The sequence below is a fragment of the Chrysochloris asiatica genome, unplaced genomic scaffold (assembly GCF_000296735.1).
Source record: "Chrysochloris asiatica unplaced genomic scaffold, ChrAsi1.0 scaffold00249, whole genome shotgun sequence".
NCBI lineage: Eukaryota > Metazoa > Chordata > Mammalia > Afrosoricida > Chrysochloridae > Chrysochloris > Chrysochloris asiatica.
In genome coordinates, this window is record NW_006408767.1 from 2,362,155 (window position 1) to 2,378,169 (window position 16,015).

The window sequence follows — 16,015 nt, forward strand, 5'->3', positions numbered from 1 at the left end:
ATAAGAATATTATCCCCATCTCTTTTCACTAGATCCATCTAGACAAGATGACAACTATTCAATGGGATCTCCACCTTCCGCCATATACTATTAAACTAAACTCCCTCTTGAAAACGTATAAGCCAGTCACCTCATGCCTTTATTGCCCTCTCATTTTAGGTCATCAATATCTAAGTTTCCCATCCCTATCTACCCTGTGTACATAGGGGATAGCATTAATACTTGATGTGAAGACTCCTTCCCTCTCTGTTGGTCTTTAGAGTTACTACCTCCATGAGTATAGGTCAAGTTCAGCAAGTTGTAGAAATTTACCCTTGTTTCCTGTATCAAAAATTGTTTGTTTGTTTTTTTGTTTATCTTCTGCTAGTCGAGTTCTGATTATCAAGCCATCGAGGCTAGGTCAAATTGGTACTATCTGCAAGTTTGGATGTTCTTGTGCATCTCCCCTCACTTTATATCAGCTGGATGCTTCACTCTCTGCTCTAGCCTCTGTGGCTATGTCCTTGTCCATGGGCTCAGGTGTCCCCAGGTCTCACCACACTTTGGAGTAACCAGCCCTTCCTCTTCTCTCTCTCATCAGGAGTTTATGGACCATGTTGAATTCAGCCCATTTCTTCATTGCTGCCTTGCCCCTCTTCCACTCACTAGTAGACCAATGTGGTCGTCAGCAAACTTACATTCCTGTTCATGTGTTCCCTTTGAGTTTCACTCTTAGAGGAGAGGTTTGTCCTGAAGGAACTTGATTGCTTGCCTTGATGGCTTCCTGACGAACAGCTTGTTTGTTCTTGTAGTATCCAGCCATGCTGACATTTTTTTTTTTTTTTTTGCTGATCTTTCTTTGAAGATGTGTCTTCTGATGCTCTGGCTGTTCCAGGCTGGTCTCCTTGTCCTTTCTGGTGAGTATGTCCTACCTCAGAAGGTTCTCAATGGGGCTCAGGATTCCACCTAAGGTCCTATACACTGAAAAGGCTTCACAAGAGGCCTATTTCACTGGGCAAGATCTAGAACCCCTTTTAGGTATTCCAGTCAGTTATAGGCTGAATCATGTTTCCCAACATTCCTTTCTATCCCACTCAAGCATCTATTTTACAATAGTAGGCAAGGGAAACCAATATTCATAAGGCAGTCAAGCATCTTAGTATTATTTCCCCTCTTCAGGGTATGCCTTGATCCCTGTATCACAGAACCCTGTTGTTCCAAGTTTGAGCATGCATCACTATTTACCTGTGTCTCACTTAGGCCATGCAAACCTGTCTCACTGTTCCCCTATCTACCTTGTTCTTCCACCCCTCCCTCTTCTTGTATTGCCCTCCCCAACATCCAAACTATGATGTGTCTGTTCCTACCCTGTGCTCTACAGTCACCTCCTCCTAACCTCCCCATCCCAACCCCACAGTTGTGTTACCTTATGTTCTATTAACTTTTCCCTCCATTTAAGACAGTCTGTTTTATGCTGTAATCTACCTGACCTTTTCACCACCTGGATCTCTGTTCATATGTATTTCCCTTCTTTCACACTGTAATTGTTTTGATCATAGACTGACCTCCTAGATCCTCTGAATTTGTTCTTATAGTTTTGTTCTGTTTTCGACTCTTCCAACTGTCGATTTAGTTCTGGGAGGTGCTGCCACATATGTCAATGTCTGGTTGTTGTCTGTTCTTGTTGGTTCTCAGTCCACAGAACTCCCTTTAGGATATTTTGTAGTGCAGGGTTGACTTTGGCAAAATCCCTTAGCCTCTGTTTATCCTGGAATGTTTTGATTACACCATTGTATTTGATTGACAGCTTTGCTGTGTAGAGGATTCTTGGGTGGCAGTTTTTTTTTTCTTTCATGATTTTATATATGTCTCCCCATTGCCTTCTTGCCTGCATGGTTTCTGCTGAGAGAAGCGAGCTTAATCTGATTTGCTTGCCTTTGTATGTTACACTTCTCTTTTCCCTAGCTGCTTTCTGGATTCTGTCCTTATCTTTGATTTTGGAGAACCAGACTGCAAAGCCATTTGAACTGCAAGGTCACCAGTTCAAGCTCACCAGCTGCTCCTCAGAAACCCTATACAGGGTCGCTATGGGTCAGAATTGACTTGATGGCACTTAACAACAACAATTATTATATGTCTTGATGATTTTCTTTTAGGGTCTGTCCTTCCTGGGGTTCACTAAGCTTCTTGGATGCTTATCTTTTTGCTTTTCAGTATGTTAGGGAAATTTTCTTCCAGAAGCTCTTCAACTATGTCCTCTGTAGACTTGTGTGATTCTTCCTGTTCTGGAATGCTGATAATTCTTGTTATTCTTCTTCATGTTGTCCAAGATGAATCTTAGACCTTCTTCAGATTTTTTTATCCTTTTTTTCTGCTTGCTCCTCTATCTTAGTAGTACTGAGAGATTTGTCTTCCAGTTCACTCGTTTTGGCTTCCATCTCTTCAATTCTACTCCTTTGCCCTTTCATTGTATTGTCTATTTCTGATATTCTATTATTAATCACTTGGCCCTCTTTCTGTAGGTTTTAAATTGTTTCCAATGTTGTATCTATCTTATTTGATTTTTCCTGTAGCTCTTTCCTGACTTCTTCCTTATTTTTTTCAATTCCATTATTAAGTGTTTTGATATATTTTATAATAATTTTTTCTGAATTCCTTCTCAGGCATTTCCAAAGCCTGTCCTCCTTCCAGTATGGAATGTAGGTCTGCCTGAAGCTCATTTGTTTCAGTTACTTTATTTTGTTTCTGGACATGTCATCTGTTTCTGCTTCTTGGGCATGTTCAGTAGTTAACTGTGGCTGTAGTACTTAAATGACTGTGTGTTTTGGTATTTTTTTTATGCTTTCTGATTGCCTCTAGGTAGATGTGATCAGAAGATGGGCTTCCCTTTTCACTCTTATTACTCAACTCAGAGTAACTGTCACAGGTGTTGGCTGCCTACCCGGTGTATGGCAGCTGGTATTGGTTCTTGCCTGTATTGTGGAATTTTATAGGCTTGACTATATGACAGCAATTGCTGTCTCTTTTTGTGTAATGTAGGGAGAGAAAGAGCCACCTAAAGGTAAATTGTTGTTGTTGTTGTTAAGTGCCGTCGAGTCGGTTCCAACCCATAGCGACCCTGTACAGGGTTTCCGAGGGTGTAAATCCTTACGGGAGTAGAAAGCCTCATCTTTCTCCCGCGGAGCGGCTGGTAGTTTCAAACCGCTGACCTTTAGGTTCGCAGCCCAATTCGTAACCACTACGCTAGAGGGGACCAAAAAAAAAAAAAAAAAAAACAGCAACAGCAAAAAAGGCAGATTGGATGCTGTAGTCTATAATCACAGAAAAGAGAGAAGAGAGCAAAAAAAATCTGTAGCCCAATATGAGTATGATTTTAATGTCCTTTTTTGGCTTCTTGCCTTCAAGGCTGCCTGAAAACTTTCAAGATGCTACTCTTGGTCATTATGATATAACTCAGGATTTAGTTTTTAGCCTGTTTCCTTTTAGTCTGCCTGTCCTGCTCCACAACACCCATTCAGGCCTTTTTTCTAATGATAAATAGTTCAGGGACAGCTGTGGCAGTTTTGCACTGCTGTTTGGTTTTAAGTGGAAACTGTTCCTTTAAAATTTGAGGAGATTGGTGTGTATGTGTAGTAGAACCCTCCGGGGTGAGGGTAGGGTGTCCACTCACTCTGGCTCCCCCTTTAGTCACCAGGATGGAGGCGCATAGACAGCAAGAGACCAATGAACAGATATATGTGTATAAAGAAAAGGAAAAAAAGAATGTTTACACCTTTATCTCCGTGGTTCTGTCAGGTGTTAGTCTATGGTGGCTCTGATCCTTCCCTGACTACATCTTGCCCAAGATGGCTGCTCTGGGAGCTGCTGAGCTCAGTGGATTTGAGAACCCGAGATTTCTTGCTTCTCCTACAAATTCCACTGGCTGTAAGCCTTCAAATTTTCTAAATGTTCCTTTATATGTGGTTCAGAGTTCTGGGACTGTCCCCTGAACCTGTTTCATCCAGTATTCTGTAGTATTGCTGATGGAGATCCTCACTGCACTTCTACCCTATCCACCATCAAGCCCTGCCTCCAATGATTTTTTTAAAAGAAATTTTTACCTTCCTTAGAGTATTTGTCCAAATTTTGTTTGCAGATGTCCAAAAGTTATATATGCTGTTCTGTGAGGTGTTTTGGTACTCATCTTGCATGAACTTTAGAAACCTATGTCTGCCCTGGATTATTTCATAGGCAGAGCTATAGCTGATTTGCAAATGGTTTGCCACATAATCCATTGTCACTTGTCTGTTTGACAGAATCATTTCATGTGAAGCTCTTTGTTGTCATCAGTCATGGACGTGGATGGGTGTTTTAATGTAACTAGAGTGCAGATCATTCTTGACTCACCCTTGCACAAATATGTTATTGTTGTTAAGTGCCACCAAGTCAGGTCCAACTCATGGCAACCCTGCATAGAGTTTCCGATGAGTGGCTGGTGACTTTGAACCTCCGACCTTTCTGTTTAATCTGATCATGTGGTCCAGTACTTATCCTATGGAGTCACACCAGGACATACACAGACACATATGCAATATGCATATATTTATGTTTTTCTTGTTAAGTGACATCAAGTTGGTTCTGACTCATAGTGACCCTGTATAGGGTTTCTGAGGAGTGGTTGGTGAGTTTGAACTGTCAACCTTGCAGTTCAAATTGACTTTATGATCCAGTGCTTACTCTACAGCACCACACTAGGACTCCACATATACATGAACATACATATATGTGTACATAAAATGTATATCTATACATATATATATAAATGAATATGTGTTGAATTTGTCAGATGCTTTTTCTGCATCGATTGATATAATTATGGTATTTCTTTAATCTGCTAATATGGTTAGTACTGATTGTTTGAACAAATCTTTTACCCTTAGACTATGCTCTATATGTTGTTGTTGTTAAGTACCGTGGAGTCAGTTCCAGCTCACAGTGACCCTGCACAGGGTATCTGAGGCTGCATATCTTTATGGGAGCAGAAAGCCTCATCTTTCTCCCGTGGAACAGCTGGTAGTTTCTAGCTGCCGTCCTTGAGATTAGAAGCCCAATTTGTAACAACTACACTACCAGAGCTCCTTATATATAGTAAGTTATAAACTTCTTTTGAGCATGGTGGCTCCATACAATAAGCGCTGGACTGAAAACCACAAGATCCACAGTTTGAGGCCACCAGCCGCTCAGAAGTAAAATGAGGCTTTTTGTTCCCATAAAGATTTAAAGTCTCGGAAACCCTGTATAGGGTTGCTATGAGTTGGAACCAACTTTTAACCAGAATAGCAAACTTATTTTATATTTGGACTAATTCTACTTGCTAATATTTTGTTAAGAATTTCTACATCTATTTTCATGAGGAATATTGCCTTTGAACTGGTGTAGTATCAAGTTAATACTGGCCTAATAAAATGAGTTAGGAAGGATGTATCCCTTCCTCTTCTTATTTTCTGGTAAAAATCTCTAGATTTGATGTCTATTCTTTTTTAAGTGCTTAGTAGAATTCACCAGTGGAACCATTAGGGCTTGGAGATTTCCTTCTGGAGGTTTTAAACTATAAATTCAATGCTCTAATAATTATATAGCTATTGAAATGATCTACTTCATATTGATTGTATTATGGTAATTTGTGCTGTTTGAGGCATTGGTCAATTTCATCTAAGTTGTCAAATTTATGTATAATTATTTTGAGGACTTTTGTTTCTGTTTGTTGTGATATTGTTTCATTCAAGAAAATAGTCATTTGTCTTTTTCTTCTTACTTATTGTCTTGGTAGAAATTTATATACTTCTACCAAAGTTACACTGATTTTTTTTTTTCAAAGAATCAGCTCTGCTTCATTGATTTTTCTCTATTATTTTTATTTTCAACTTTATTGACTTCTGCTCCTTATAATTTCGTTTCTTCTGTTTACTTTGCTCCATTTCCCTGGATTCTTGAGCTTGATATTTATTGATTTGATGCATTTTTCTTTTCTGATGTCTGTATTAATATTATAAATGTTCTTCTCAGCCCTGTGTCCCACCAGGCTTAATATGTATTTTCATTTTCATTCAGTTCAATGTGTTTTTTATTGCCCTTGAGACTTCCTTTTTGACTCACAGATGGTTTAGAATTGTCTTGTTTCATTTCCAAGTGTTTAGATGTTTTTCTGTGCTCCTTCTGCCATGGATTTCTGGTGTGATTCTATTGCGGTCAGAGAACTCTGTGTATGAGAAATTCTTAGGCATTGTTGAGATATGCTCTATGGTCCATGGTATGGTCTTCTTTTTAAAAGCTTTTTATTATGTATTGGGTGATGACTTGCCCCGTTCAGCAGTTCATACACATTTTATTTCATGGCATCACTTGCAATCCCCACAGTGTAACATCATTTATCCCACTTCCTCCCTGTGTTTCCTGTTTCTATTCCTCTTTCTGGGTTAACCCTTCTGAACTTTGCCTTTGGGTAAATGCTGTCCTTTTTTAAAAAATCTCAAATGGTTGAATTTTCTAAAGTGTGCACAACTCCCTGGTGTTATTGTTTTCGTGACAGGCCTATTGTTTAGCTGAAAATTGAGACATGAGGGTGAGCTTGTTTCCAGACCTGAAGGGTAACTAAGGGTTGTATGCTTGGAGATGCCACCAGTTAACCTGGTCTTTTCCCCCCCACAGTTTTTAGTTTTGTTTTACATTTCCCCCCAACTCTGTCTAGGACCTTCCAATGTGATCCACAGAGCAGTTGGAGGTGGTAGCCAGGCACCATCTAGTTCTTTTGATCTCAGGGTCAAAGAGAATAATGTTCACATGGTACATTTGTGCACTGGACTGTTTGCATGAACCTTTGATTGTGTTTACTCTTTTATTTCTCTGGATAAGGAGAGACCAATCATTGTACTATTAGATGGTTGCTCACAAACTTTCAAGATCCTAGTCACTACTCACAAAAGTAGGATGTTGAGCATTTTCTTTGTAGTCTATGTTATGCCATGGTCCCCAGGGACCATGATCCTGAGTCCTCGTGCCCAGGGACTCCAGGGTCTGGTTAACTTGGTATATGTTCTGTAAGAACTTGAATACAATTTGTATTTTTATGTTGTGGAATGTTCTATAAAATGTCTATTAGCTATGAAAATATAGAAACCCAAATTAAAACATTTACAATCACTAAAAAAATAACTTAAATGGAGCCCTAACAAAGCATGTTTAAGAACTTGTATGCTGAGAACTACAAAAATTGGATAAAAGAAACCAAAGACCTAAAAACATACAATGTTCATGGATTGAAAGACTCAACATAGTAAAGGTGTCACTTGTTCTCAAATTGTATACAGGTCTAACAATTTCTGTCACAATCCCAGCAAGATTTCTTTTTTTAAGGTAAGAATATTCTAATATTTATGAGGAGTCAAACATTATTAACACTCTGGTTATATTAAAACGTCTTCCCACATCCTCGACTGATGACAATGAGCGTGCACATAAAATGATTCTGTTGAATAAATGAGTGACAGTGGACTATGTGGCAAATCATTTGCATATCAGCCATGGCTCTGCCTATGAAATAATCCACAACAGACTGGGGTTTCGAAACATTTGTGTGAGATAGATACTGAAACAACTCACACAAGACCATAAACTGAAGTGTTTGGACATCTGCAAACAAAATTTGGACTAATACTCAAAGAAAGGTAAAATTTTCTTCAAAAAAATTGTTATTGGTGAGGAGACATTGATTCATCACTGTGAGCCTGAGAGTAAATAGCAGAGTATGGAAAAATCCTCAATTGCTTACCAAGAAAAAGTTCAAAGATCAACTGTCAGCTGAAAAATTGATGCTTACAGTTTTCTGGGATTCTCAAGGGCCAATATTGGAACACGGTCAGGAAAAAGGTTCAACAATTCAGTCAACAGTGCTCATTACAGTGAGATGCTCACTGAAGATTTTAAGTCTAAATTTCAGATTAAACATAGAGGACTACTACCCAAGGTCTTTATGGTCTTGTGTGACAATACACATTCACACACCTCTGCCCACACTGTTGACATTGCAAAAACTTTGTTTTGAAGTGTTAAAGCATCCTCCCAACAGTCCTGATCTTGCTCCATTGAACTTTCACCTTTTTGGTACCCCGAGAGCAGCCTTTCGAGGACGAAGATTCACCTCTGATGAAGTGAAGACAGTAGTATATTCATGGCTCACAGCTCAGCCTAAAACAATTTTTATAAAGGAATATGAGAGCTTGTTGGCAGATGGATAAAGTGTAATGAAAAGCAAGACGCTATGTCGAAAAATGATGTATTTGTCTTTTCTAAACGTTGATTAAAATAACTTTTATAGCCAAAGTATGGATTATTTTTGCCTCACCCTTATATGTGGAAAGGCAAAGGAACTAGAACATCTGAAACAGTACTGAGAAAGAACTATGAGATATAAAACAACTCAGAGATAATGAAAAGCAGCGGTTATCTGGAAAGACACCCAATAGTTTTCTTTTGTTTGACATTTTGAAGTATTATACACATTTTCCTGGCACAGTCTATTTTAGAAATGTGATTCCAAAACCCCTTGCTGTTAACTTGACTTCCAACTAATAGTGACCCTGTAGAACAAGGTAGAATGGTCCCGTAGGGTTCTCAAGACTATCAACTTCATAGAAGCAGATTGACACATTTTTCTCCTGCAGAGCAGCTGGTGGGTTTGAACTATTGGCCTTTCAGTTAGCTTTGAGTTTATTTTGCTCATTTTACCTAGTTTCTTGAGATGGGCACTTAACTGATTTGAAAGCATTTAACTATTGTACCACCAGGGATTCCTTTTGTATGGTAGTTCAAAACTACCAGTTGTTCTGTGGGAGAAAGATGGAGGCTCTCTGCTCCCGTAAAGATTTACAGCCTTGGAAACCCTGTACAGGTCACTGTGAGTTAGAACTGACTCCACGGCAAACAACACAACAACATACATCTATCTGGAATCCTGGTGTGGCGCTGTGGGCTAATGCGTCAGACTGCAAAGTCATTTGAACATCGGTGGTTCAAGCTCACCAGCTGCTCCTTGGAAACCCTATACAGGGTCACTATGCATTGGAATTGACTTGAAGGCACTTAAAAACAACAACAATAAATCTATTTATTTATTAGTTCTTTAAATTGTTGAAAGTGTACACAACAAAACATCCACTAATTCTAATTCAACAATTATTTCATGTGCAATTCAGTGACATTAATTATATTATTAGTCATTCCCCGCCTCCTTTTCTGACTTGTTCTTCCTCCTAAACATCCTATCTAACCTTTTGAGCTGCTGTTGTCAGTTTGATCTTATAAAGATAGTTTGGTGGTTTTTTTTAAAACTAAAATGTTCGATGCAGATGTATTTTACTAATAAAGTTCAGCTGTTGTTTGGTTTCAAGAAAACCTAACCATTATCTTTATTTCTTATGTTTTTGGTTTAATGTTCCAGATTTAAAGATTGTATGTGATGTGTTTTTTTAAATGGAAATAATTCATGTCTGTAATTTTATAAATTAAATATGATATGACTCATCATCTCATTTCCCAGATGCATTCAATTTAATTCTTTTCGTTATTTTTTCTGGTATTTATCTCCACATTTCTAAATATCATACTTCTATTGTGTTTTTATTTTTTATTTTAGAGAACTATTGACTTCCTTCTAAAGAATTTAGCTTCCTCTTTTCACCCTGTCCCTAAACACACACATGCTAACCACCCACTCACACACCCATGTACCATATTTTTTTTCCTCCTGACATAATTATAAAATATATTTTTGAAACCTCTAGTGTGGTACTGTGGGGTAATGTGTTGGATTGCAAGGTCGGTTTGAAGCACAAGGTTGGTGATTCAAGCTCACCAGCTGCTTCTTGGAAACTATGCAGTGTCACTATGAGTTGGAACCAACTTGATGGCATTTAACAGCAACAGCATTATTTCTTTGGAGTCCTGGGTGGCACTGTAGAATAAACGCTGGACTGCATGATCAATTTGTACCACAAGCTCAGTGATTCAAACTCACCAGCCGCTCTTCAGAAACCCTATACAGAGTCGCTATGAGTTGGACCTGACTCGGTGGCACTTAACAACAATGTTATTTATTTAAAAATAGCCTTTGTGAATTGAGTGAAGGTTCGTAGAGCAGATCATCAATTTTATATTCAACAATTGTATGATGTGTTTTATTTCAATGACAGCTTACAGCATCAGTTATTCCACTTCCTCCCTTTGATTCGTTTCCATCCACCCGCCTTCCTAATCCTTCTCAACTTTGCTCTTAGATAAATAGTGCCCTTTTGGTCTTGAATGGCTGGCCATTCCATTCTGCGCATACCTCACTGAGTTGGTGTCTCCCCTGTACACTTCTCTACTGCTTGGATGAAAACGGAACCACATCTGAAGGGTGACTGGAGGCCGTAGTCATGGTTTCACCCAGTCTATTCTGACCAGTAAGCCTAATCTTTTTTTTTTTTTTTTATAATTTTGAGTTTTGTTCTACATTTTCTCCAACTCTATCCAGGACCTTCTATAATGTGATCCCTTTCAGAATAGTTGGTAGTGGTAGCTAGGCACGATCTTCCTCTGGTCTCAAGGTTGTATAACATGTTTTTTGTTAAATCAGTAGTGTTTATGATTATAAAATTATTTACAGTAGAACTGTGTGGTATACTTTATTCTTATTCCTCTGTGGTACTTTTTATTTTTGGTTTTTAGATGACAAGTAACTCATTTTTTGGGTTTATTTTATATACCTATAACTCGTTTTGGACTTATGCTGTGATGCTGTAGGATAAGCACTGGATTGTCAGCCACAAGGTCAGCAGTTCAAATCTACCAGCTGCTCCTTGGAAACCCTATACAGGGTGGCTGTGAGTCAGAACTGACTTGACGGCACTTAACAGCAATAACATAACTAATTTTGGACTCCTGGTGTGGCCCCGTCAAATAAGCACTGGACTGTGAACCACGAGGTCAGCAGTTCAAATTCATTAGCTGCTCCTTGGAAACCCTATACAGGGTCACTATAAGTTGGAATTGACTCCATGGCATTTAACAACAGCATAACTAATTTATCCCCAAACTCTTTGACTTAACTCTGAAATCCCACTCTGTACAAGCAAAAACATCCTGGACATCTGTTCACTATATCCTGAAGATATCTTCCCAGTGAACTTTCTGTCTGGATGGTCCAGTTAATAAAAGGTTTTCAAGCATATAATTAGAATATTGCTTTGTGGAGGAGGGAGGAATATAGGGAATGAAACAGACATACAAGTTCAAAGGAGTGATATAAAATTTCTTACCATTAAATTAGAGCTTTGTTTTAGTGTGAATTTTCCCCAGGGCGGATACTGACATAGGATCGGATACCAGTCATGCAGGGAATGAGACAGGGAAGGGAAGAAGCCCATAAAGAATGTTGATGAATGAGTCACTGGGGTACAATCCTTTTGGTGATCTCTGAGAAACTATCCATGGCAGCAGCAAGGAAGCAGGGGTACTTAGACACTAATTCTCCCTAATTAGGTGTGGGTGGGGTCTGAGGTATTAACTCCCTGGAGTTTCCAGCCTGCACTCTAATTTCTGGCAGAATATACTCATGGTCACAGAACACCCTCTGATAAAGAGGAACTTGTTAATATATCAGAAAATGACACGAGGTCCCATTCAGGATGGATGGAGGAGAATCAAGTGGGTCATTTACTCTGAGCATGTCCATGTAATTTCAGTGGGTAATGGTTATCGTTGTTAAGTGCCTTTGAATTTATTCTGACAAATAGCTACCCTGTAGGGTTTCCAAGGCATTGTTGGTGGATTTGAACCACCGACCTTGTGGTTAGAAGTCCACGGCTTATCCTACAGTTCCATACCAGGATTCCCTTAATAGTTGATGTTGTTAAGTGCCATGGAATCAATTTCAACTTATAATGACTCTGTATAGTTCTGAGGATCTGCTAGTGAGTTTATATTACCAACCTTGTGGTTAGCAATCCAGTGGTTATCCTACAGGGCTACACTGGGACCTCTTAATGGGTGATAGTGGTTGTTGGTGGTTAAGTGCTGTTGGGTTGATTTAGACTCAGCGATGCTATATAGGGTTTCTGAGGCTCTAAATATTTATGGGAACAGAAACTCTCATCTTTCTACTACAGAGTGGCTGATAGATTCAAACTGCTGACCTTGCAGTTAGCAACCCAATATGTAACCCAGTACACTATCAGGGCTCCTTTTTAAAAATTTTAAATGTTTTATTGTGAATTATGTGATAGTTTACATGGGAGACCATTAGCTTTACACTCATCCTATTGTAAACCCCTGGTTGTTAGCACACAGCCCCTCTCTCTCTCTGGGTTTAGAATTCCCAGCCTAGCCACTCCATCTGTCCACATCGTCTCTGCCTCCATCTCTGGCATCATTGTTTCTCTGGGTAGGGTCCCACACTCCGCTCTTCTCCCTTGATGGTCCCAGGGACCTCCGCTCCTAGACAGAAAAGTTAATCACTCCCCTCCTTGCTACAAAATGTCTACCTTTACATTTCCAATCCTCACAATCAGTCCTGATAACAATTATTCACTATTGTGTCACAAGAGACATATCCGCATTTCCTTTCATCAGCCCTACCCAGACACATTGGATACTATTCAGTGGAGATTCTACCTTCCTCTGCACCCTCTGGATCTAGGATCCCTCTTGAAAGCTTGTAAGCCAGTCACTTCTTGCCTTTGTAGTTCCCCCCTCCCCCCCATTTTGGGTAGCCAGTGTCCAAGTTGCCCAGCCCTATCTACCCTGTGTATCAAAGGGGTGAGAATGATCCTCGCTGTAAAGATTTGTTCCCTCTTTTGAGCTACTGCATCCATTGGTGTAGGTCAAGTTCATCAAATTGTATTAGATTACTCTTTTTTTCCTCTTCTTTCTTCTTGTAGTTGAGCTCTGATCATCCAGTCATTGAAGCCAGGTCAAATGGGTATTATCTGCACCTATGGGTGTTCTTGTGCATATGTCCTCTCTTTTTATCAGGTGGACGCTTCGTTCTCCACTCTAGTGCTCTGTGGCTATGTCACTGACTCTGGGCCCAGGAGTCCCCAGGTCTTGCCAAACTGCTGGCCAACCAAGTTTCCACCAGGGTTCACAGGAGTCTATTGAATGTGGTTGGACTTAGCTTGCAGCTTCATTGTTGTTTTTCCCTTACTTCCCCTTATCAGTGACCAACATGGTCACCAGTCTGCTCTTGTATTCCCATTGAATTTCAGTCTTGGAAAGGGGTTTGTACCAGGCTCCTTTTAATGGATAACACAGGAGTCCTGGTGTGGTGCTGTAGGATAAGCACGGAAAAAAGGTAATTTGAATAGCAAGATCGGTAGTTCAGACTCACCAGCTACTCCTCAGAAATCCTATACAGGGTCACTATGAGTTGAAACTGACTTGACAGCACTTAACAACAACAATACATATCAAGGACTCCTGGTGTGGCAATATAGGATAAGCACTTGACTGCCAACCACAAGGTCAACTGTTCAAACCCACCAGCTGCTCTTCAGAAACCCTATACAGGAAGATCACCATGAGTCAGAACTGACTTGATGGCACTTAACAACAAGTAGATTTCAAATCATTATGGTATTCAGATTCTGTGTAACAAAGAATATTGAAATTACCATGGACAGCCAGAACAAACCAATCTGTCTTAGAAAAAGGACCATCAGGATGCTCCTTTTCAGACAAGATGGTGAGACGTTGTCATACTACTTTAGACAGTAATCAGGAGGGATCAGTCCCTGGAGAAAGATGTCATGCTTGGTAAAGTGGAGAGCCAGTGAAAAAGAGGAAGACCCTCTGTGAGATGGATTGACACAGTGGCTGGGGCAATGGGTTCACACATGAGCAACAATTGTGAGGATGGTGTAGGGTCCAGCAGTGTCTGGTTCCGTTATACACGGGTAGCTATTAGGAACCAACTTAATGGCACCTAATAACATTTATTTATCTAACGTTATGTAATAATTTTAGCAAGCCCTGGTGTGGATCTGTAGGATAAGCACTGTACTGCTAACTAACCACAAGGTTGGGAGTTCAAACCCCGCAACCACTCAGAAACTCTAGGGTTGGTGTGAGTTGGAACCAATTCAACGGCACCCAACAACGACATTATTTGAAAATGTAAATACAATATGCCAGAAATGACATTCTTCCAACTATCCAAATTTATAATGAAAAAAGTGAAATATAAACGTAAACATGTATGTTGTTGTGTTGGTTCTGGCTTATAACTATCCTGTACAGGGTTTCCAAGGCTGTACATCTTTATGGGAGTAGAAAGCCTTATCTTTCTCCTGTGGAGTGATGGGTAGATTTGAATTGCTGACTTGTGGTTAGCAACTCAGCTCGTAATTCACTATGTTACCAGGTCTGGCGACTCTAACCCTGTGCAAATTTTAACCTTAGTTTTCTCACATAGGATCTATGTCCTAAAGCTATTGTGATGATTGCATAAGGTCATGCATGCAGAGTACTTACCATACATATAGCAAGAGTTCAGTGAGTGTTGTTGTTGTTAAGTGCCCTCAAGTTGGTTCCGACTCATACCAACCCTGTATAGGTTTCTAAGGAGCAGCTGGTGAGTTTGAACCACCGACCTTGTGGTTCAAACTGACCTTGCAGTCCAGTGCTTATATCCCACAGCGCCCCACTGGGACTCCCAATGAGTGTTAGTTCTTGTAAATGATTACTTCGTATAGGTGTATCTTAGGATTGCTAGCAGTGTGCTTTAGTTAAAGAACCTTAGGTTTAATTTAAGAGTTTGTATGAGCATTTGATTGTATTAAAACTATATTTTGTAAAAAGCCTTGAGCAGGTGAGCAGCTACATCTCAATTCACTCCAGAATACAAATAAATTTTTTTCTTAATTTCCATATGAAAACAAAAACTTGCCACCCACAGGCAAGAATGAATTTGCTTTCAATTATACCAAATACTTGGATTTTGATAGTGATTTGTTTTCTCTTCCAGCGTCCGCTGAAATGATTAATAGTCAAGTGAAGATCATCTGAGAGACAGGCTAAACCATTTCAGTAACATGTTATTGAGTATCTGCACTAAATTGCATTACAAAACTAAGACTTAATATTGTTGTTAAGTGCTGTCAAGTTGGTTCTCAACCATCGCAACACTGTATTGGGTTACCAAGGAGCAGCTGGTGAGCTTGAACCACCAACCTTGTGGTTCAAACTGATTTTGCAGTCCAGTATATTAACATGCAGCACAACACCAGGACTCCAAGACTTATCATTGGTGGTTGTGGTGATGTGCTGTGGAGTTGGCTCCAACTCATAGTGAACTTGTATAGGGTTTCCAAGGCCATAAATCTGTACGGGAGCGGAAAGCCTCATCTTTCTCCTGTGGAACTGCTGGTAGTTTTGAACTGCTGACCATGAGATGAGCAGCATGACTCATAACCACTATGCTACCAGAGCTCCTTAGACTTAACATTAGGACCAGAACAAGGAACATTAAAGAACAAGGAACATTTCTTTCTGTCTTTTCCTCTTTGGGCAAAGCTAATATTTACAACTCCAATCTTTATGTTTACCAAAACAAACAAACAATAAACCTAAAATTTCAAAACTAGAAAAGAGTTAAACAGATACTCTATATTATTATGATTCTTTTTGTCTTTGCCCACAGAATTTCTATTTTGTAATTTAAACTAATGTGAATAGATTCATGAGTCATAGATAGCATAACCGATTAACTTCTATTACTTTCTAGAAGGAAGTAGGGCATAAATAATATATGGGCCCAGAATACAGTCAAAATGTGACATTTGGTTTGTGTTGCCAGATTGACTTTTTTTTTTTTTTAAGGTTTTTATTGTGGATTGAGTGAGTGAAAGTTTTCAGGGCACATCATCGGTTTCACATTCAAACATTCATATACCTTGTTTCATTACATTGATTATAATCCCTTCCACATACCATCAGTTAACAGAGTTTCTCTCTATCCTCTTTA